This window comes from Berghia stephanieae, chromosome 1 (genome assembly GCF_034508935.2).
Source record: "Berghia stephanieae isolate SIO BIC M18660-M18661 chromosome 1, UCSD_Bste_1.3, whole genome shotgun sequence".
NCBI classification, from domain to species: Eukaryota; Metazoa; Mollusca; class Gastropoda; order Nudibranchia; family Aeolidiidae; genus Berghia; species Berghia stephanieae.
In genome coordinates this window covers 93,992,250-93,999,749 of record NC_088360.1, presented here as the reverse complement: position 1 = coordinate 93,999,749, position 7,500 = coordinate 93,992,250, and positions in this window count along the sequence as shown.

Sequence of the window (7,500 nt, the reverse complement as noted above, 5' to 3'; positions counted from 1 at the left end):
TGATTGTTGGTAAGTAAGTTTATAAACATTTAACTATATCATATATCTTTGCAGATAGTCAGTACCTGTGTCTAAGCAGGACTTTATCTCGTCTCAGACTAGACCTGCCCTTGAATTCCCGAATAGCTTACTCTTTCATGGGGGCTTGTTGACACAAACTCTAAATCTTAAGTATTGTGACTACTCTATCACCATCCGTTTTAAGACATTAATGTTTAGCAGGTCGTACCTATCCCACGCCACTTACCACGTATCTATCACAAGATCATTGTCATTATACGTAAAAATAGTGAAAATGTTGCTGCTTGACGCTCGAAGGAGAAAAAAATAAAGAGAAGTATTGAATTGTAAGCTTCAATTTATTAGACGAAGACAGATATTGTGGACGTTTCGGGTGAACTACGCCATTCACACATAATGTCTCATTCGTCCTTAGTGTTTCATTCTTCGTGTTTTGTTGATAAAGGGAAACCCGAAACGTTCACAATATCTGTCTTCGTCTAATAAATCGAAGCTTGCAATTCAATACCTATCTTTATTTTTTACGTAAAAATAGTGCCGCTATGCGATTTTTGGATGCATAATGTAAATATTTCCGTGATCCATAGCCGCACTATTTTTACGTATAATGAGATTGATCATGATGTGATATATACATGATATGTTATGCGTATGCGTGATGCGTATGATCTGCTAGACCTCTATATCACGTTGAGGAAGTCACTGTTTAGTCTCATTTTTATAATTCATTATATTCATTCCAAGAGCGATGGTGAACAGTGTGTACCCTTTGTATAAGATATTTATTTGTAATTTTATTTTTGCATTCTTATTTATCGTCCAAATATACAGTTTATATTTCCTCATTTGATGTGGTGATTTTATTTCAACCGTGTTAAGTTTCTTGATTACGTAGTATGGATAAATTCTGACGAGGATTAGATTTTGCTTTATCCGGTGCATCTTAAACGACTGAATGGCATAGCGTATAAGAAGATACTGAAAATATTTGACTTATAGCATGCATTTTCATTTTTTTAAAGCAGATTTTTTGTACAATACATGTGATACTTAAATGTCCCTCATTTTGGCAACTAAAATTTGAATGTGATAATTTTCATATGCTTTAAAGAGTGAACATGTATTTAATGTCAATTTTTTATTATCTTTTTTCTTCTTTCTTTTTTTAAAATCGTTTTTTATTTATCTATTTCTTTCTGTACTTCCTGGTAGGAAATTGGTGGCTCCTCTATGTAAAGGTTGTTTTCTCCGTCTCCCGTTGCAAAGTATGTCAATTGATTAGAGTGGTAGGCGAATGTCTTTTCTATCCCCTCTATTTGTGTTTCCCCTTTCCATTTGGCTCCTTGCTCTTGTCTTGAATGAGATTACTTTGTCTTGCCCTGGCCATGGCTAGGAGCCTTACGGTACTGTTAAGCTGTTGATATTTTATTTGGGGCAGACCCCCTCCCACCCCTCTTAAATTATATCTCCATAATATGTAGGCCTTTATTGTTTCAATTATTTGTCGTATTCTACTGCTACGAGGATACATATTGCATTGTATATGTATTCGGCATCAATTACTCACGACTTCTGTATCCTGTGCTGTTTTTGAAAAAAAAAAAAAAAGAAAGAAAAAAGATAAATTTAAAGAGTCAAGCAGCATAAGTGTTGTTTTTTTTCTCATTTTTTTCCCTTTCTTTTTCTTTTCTATTCTTTTTCAATTTTTTTTCTTTATTCGTCTCTCTCTCTCTCTCTCTCTCTCTCTCTCACACACACACACACACACACTCTCTCTCTCTCTCTCTCTCTCTCTCTCTCTCTCTCTTAGGCATTAGGATATATTTATTAGACAAGAGTTTTTTTTAAATCTCAAATTTCCATAATAAATAGATATGAAATTCACCATTAATAATAATGATATGAAAAAAGAATTCAAACAAACGGAGCATACAACTCTATTGTTTATAATTCAAAGACATGCATAGGCTATACATTCCTCATATACATTTTGTATATCTATTGTCATGTCATCGTTTGACTGTGTCAATTCTGTGAAAGTGAGTTGGATTATTTGACTCGGGTCAACTAGATAGATATCATTGGGCGTCCAAAAAAAAAGTCCAAATATATATATATATATATATATATATATATATATATATATATATATATATATATATATATATATATATATATATATATATATATATATGTATAAAGAATAAAGATTTTAGCTTGTGATACTTATCTGTTTTGAACAATTAGACGTCTATGTTTTACCAAATATCAATCCAAGGGCTGTGAAAATGGACTTCTAGTTTTAAACTATTTTTTTTAAAAATATTATAAGCTCCATAATCTGATAGAATATATTATGAACTATTTCTGTACTGAGCTTGAGTCATGGTTACAACACATCTAGCTATACAACATATCTAGCTATGCACTTTAATGAAATAGTGCACCTATGTTTTTAACCATATAATGATATATTATTAAAAGCTTTCCGAGATTGTTTGTGCCCGACGTTTACTTATTTTCAGGTCTGATAACCCAAATTATTATTATCTCATTGTTGTAATGGAAATATTCTTAAACCAAAGCACAATATTGTCCAGTACAACAATGTTAAATTGCCCATTGTTATGTCTGGTTATTAGACCTGCATATTGGTACACTTAGTTTGTGTGCAAACAACGCTTAACAGATTACATAATATAGAACTTTAAAGCAAAGTTAGCATGTAATGTCGTGGTAAAACATTATATTGAATATTGCAATTTGTTTTGTTCCGGAGGGAAATAAATAATAAGTGCGGGTATGGCGATTGGTGGCCGGACACTCGCCTTCGGACTGGGATGTCCAGCTTTGAGTCCCGTTCTGAGCAGTGCATAGTTGGAAAAAGCTCTTTTCTCACATTCTCTCCTCGTACCCTGGTGTAAATTGAGTACTTGGCCATTCACAGTGTTCACTCTGTCGGGGGGGAGGGGGGGGGGGGGAATGTAATATCGCCTAAAACGCATCTTGTCATGCCTCGTCCTAATTGTTAAATGTTGTTGTTGGCTTGAGACCCCTTATAAATCGCTTTGACCACGTTTCGTGGATATTGCCCAAAATGAAAATGCTCGAGAATAAGTAGGAGGACCAGTCACTTTTAACTCTCAACTGGTTAAGCACGATTTTTATCAAAACGGCTTGTGCGGCTATGTGGTCTTGTGGTATGACACTCGCTTTAGGATCGGAAGGTCTTGGGTTCGAGCCTCCCTCGGCGCATAGTTGAGTCCTTCGAAAGGGCTCTTTACTCACATTCCCTCACCGTGGTCAGGTGTAAAATGAGTACCTGGCCGTTAACAGCGTCATGTCTCGACCTAAATGTTAAATGTTGCTGTAGTCCTTGAGCCCTTGTTAAGCGCTTTGAGCACGTTCAGTGGATGTTGCTCTATATAAAGCTCAATATATATTTTAAACTGGCATTGCATCGTACTGTTTCACTAAGAGAGAAACACGAGTGATGTGACTCGGAATACAATGAATCATTTGTCGTAACTGCTGTCTCGTGTGAAAACAGCCATGCCATTCACTGTTGTACTCTGACAATATACAATTTTCTAATTGCGGACAAATAAAGAACTTTTGGTTCAAATCTCGGTCGATTGAAATGAACTACAACATTGCCGTACTCTGCAAGAGAAAACTCGTTCTTCAAATTAAATGTCGATCGATTAAAATGACCCTCAACTTGCTAAAAACTCTTAAACCTGGGACTTCCGAAATGTCCCAGCTTTGAGAGTTTTTATCAAGATTTTAATCGATCAAAATATGAAGAACGAGTTTTCTGGCCAAACTTTTTAATGCATGTTTTTTTTCTCCAGAAAACGACAGAACGGTCAAATCGTCTCAAATCTGATTTTTTTTCGTGTCTGGTTTGACACTTTTTGATGAGTTGACGGTCACTTTAATCTATCGATATTGGAAGTAAATGTTTTCTTAACAAAATTCGAAAACATTTTTGTCAGAGCACATCAGTACAGTTATAACCATGTTATAAATAGGAGATAATATGAGTAGAAAGAAAATCAACATTCGTTAATATAGATTGAAAGTTGGAGTCAGCGTTATTAGTCAAATTTTGATATACGTATTATTATATGCATTAGATGTAAATGATGTTATTATAATGTCTATGTTCTCTACCGTCTCATTACCTCCACAATGTATGATATATCAATGTCAATAAACCCTGCATTGAAATATATTTTTAAGTGTTACCACGTCTTTGTATTCAACACAATTTTTAGATGTCTTTATTTCGGAGGTTTCTTTTCTGTTTTGCTGTTGTTGTTTTTGTTGTTTTTTTTTGTGGGGGGGGGGGGGGTGGTTTTTTTTTTTTTTTTTTTTTTTTTTGTAGGATTCTTTTGTTGAGCATGTGGGGGGGGGGGGGGGGGGGGGGGGCGTGTCCTTGGGTAAGGCGCTTTACACAAATTACCCCACTCTATTAAGGTCTGAATAAGTACTTGGCACTGATGGATACTGTAAGAATAGTAATGCAAGCGACTTTTGCAATATGAAATTGGAATATGATTCAACCTGGCCTACTGAGGGAATAAATAAAGCAATGTGAGGCGCATTGAGCATGGTAAACTTATGGACATGAGTTATATAAATGTTATTTTGTTATTATTAGACCCAACAATAACCCAATCACTTATGCTGAGTTGATAAAGAGGATAGATAAAGAATTCAAGAATATCGGCCTCTTATTGGGCGCCATATGTTACAGGTTGTTATAAAGACGGGTTCAAGGTAACCGCTTTGTCATAAGACAGCAGACAGAGGCGGTATTGACATATCGTGATGAACCGAGATAGAGAGGAGGAGAGTAATAGAGATTGACAGAAGGTGAATCGGCTTGATGGTACAACTTCCTTATGAGTGCACACCAAGGTATAAAGAGTAGATAAGATGGACATGATACTAAATTAAACAAAAGGAAAAAGTAAAAGGTTTTTAAAAAATTAAACACTTATTTCGGAACGATGCATATATTACCTGGACGACATACTTATAAACATTTAAAGTCAATAAGATTACATTTCAATATTACATTAAACAACTAGCCATCTTCACAGAGGAGTGGTATGCTTACAGTATAAGGTGGTGCCAGAATCAGAAAAAAATATACTTAAAACATGATATATTTGTAAATACAAAAGAAAGAAAAAAATTTAAAGGAAAGTCTTACTCAAATAAGTAAGAGGCGGTATATACTATTTTTCAGTTTTATTTTTAAAAAATGCTGTAATCCATTTTTAAAAGATGGAGCGGTGCCAGGCACCAAATCAACCATTATAGCCACGCCCCTGCATCTTCATTTACACACACACGTCCACACGCTAATAAGACTAAACAGGGACTCATTTTATTACTATGAAATACGATTCAATAGTCTGATGTCACGCCGCCAGGCAATGGCGACCATCTTGGTTCTAAACAAAAAAAAATATTACTTTTTATTTTTCATGCTGGCGAGAACTTTTCATATGTCTTGTGACCAGAATGTGTAAAAGTCAAAACATGATCAAATTTATGGGTATTTTTTCCTTTGGATATGCTTTATGCTCGCCGAAGAAATATTTCATACGGGCGTCCGCCATTGTTCCGATAGTTTAGAGCCAGTGTTGCTAAGTTACCATGCGTCATTAGGAAGGAAGTGACTTTACGGCTATTGAATCCCATTCACTCAAACCAAGGTCCGTGCATTAGGCATGTGACCGAAGGTTAAGGACAACTCTACATTACGTTAGGGGAGGAGATCAAATTATTGCTCATCTCCCTTCGGCCACAATAACAATAACAATCCAGAATCTGTATATTTGCAATACTTTACTGCTCACTGGATTAGCTTAACGTTCAGCTTTGTGATCTAGTGGTATGTCACTCGACTTCGGAACAAAGAATAATTGTAATAACACCGCACATGCGTCGTGTCTCGGCCAACAAATTTAGTATTACTGTTGTTTACTTTGATACTGATGAGAAATAGGTCTATATGGTATTTGGTAGTACCAGATGAAAACAGAGAATGAAATATCACGGTGTCAGAGACCCAAACTCGGGATCCAATTGACACGGCTGATATATATATATATATATATATATATATATATATATATATATATATATATATATATATAGAGAGAGAGAGAGAGAGAGAGAGAGAGAGAGAGAGAGAGAGGGAGATCAGCAAACAGGCGCACTAGCCAATGAGTCATCCAGCCACACATAAGTGCCCGCTCCACACTTTTCTGATTTGAATATTGCGTTCGGTAAAAGCTCATTTTAAAAAATTCTTTGAGTTTGTCTGGAACGTTTCGGGATATATTATTAGATCGCCATCTTCTGATAAATCTATCTGAACGAGGACTTGAATGACTTCACGGCCTGTGCAAAGCAAATATGTCTTCAGGTCTTAATTTAATGCGCTTTTGGCTTCCAGATGAATATTCATCTGTCTCCTCAATTATCTATAGACTACTTCACGGCTTACACAAAGCAAAATTTCACTGTCTTCGGATCTTTGTTTAACTCTCTCCTAACCAGACATTTTTAGAAATTTCACACCCATCCGACACAAAAATAGACTTTTCCTAATTAAACAAAAAAGTAACAAGTGCATTCTATACAGAATGTTGTTCTGTATCTGTATGGTTGGCGCTGAAGAAACCAATGGTCTGGTTGTATTTCAGCGGCGTCCTCATTGGGCGCGGGCCCATGTCAGTCGGGTCTTGAAATCGTTTAGGCGTGGTGCCATGATGACCAGTTCATCCAGCCGATTCCACTCCGAGATAGTTCTAAGGAAGAAAGAATTTCTGTAGTTTTGTGTTCTTGTCTATGGGATTTTGAAGCAGTTCGAATTGTTTGTGGCGTATCTCTCAATGGGGTTTTCGGTTATGTGGTTGGCAAAAGTGAGTGCTCGGATTTTTCTTTTGTTTGGTCGTGGCGTGAAAAAGGAGTCTGCCTTTATCGATGGTATTTGATCTGTTATAATCTTGAACATGAATGACAGACGGGTTTCTTTTCTTCTTTGTTGGCGGCTGATGAGGTTTCTTTCTTCTAACATTTTTGTCATGCATCCTGGGGTTCTGCTCTTATAGTTCCCAGTTATGAAGCGGGCGCCTTGTCTCTGGACTCTCTCAAGTTTTTGAATATCCTCTTTCAGGTAGGTATCCCAAGCAACTGCTCCGTATTCCCATTGTGATCTCACAAGTGCGAGGTAGGCGTTTTGTTTGTGTGACGTTGGGGCGTGGCTAAGATTTCAGCGGAGAAAGGCGAGGGTGGAGCTTGCCTTTTGGGTTATTTTGTTAATGTGTTTCCCCCATTTCAAGTCTTGAGAAGGTGATGCCAAGGTATGGGTTATCGTCAACTTGTTTCAGGACGGTGTTGTTTGTAGGTCTCATTGTACTTTTTAGCTGTGCTGAGGATGTAGCATTTGTTTGC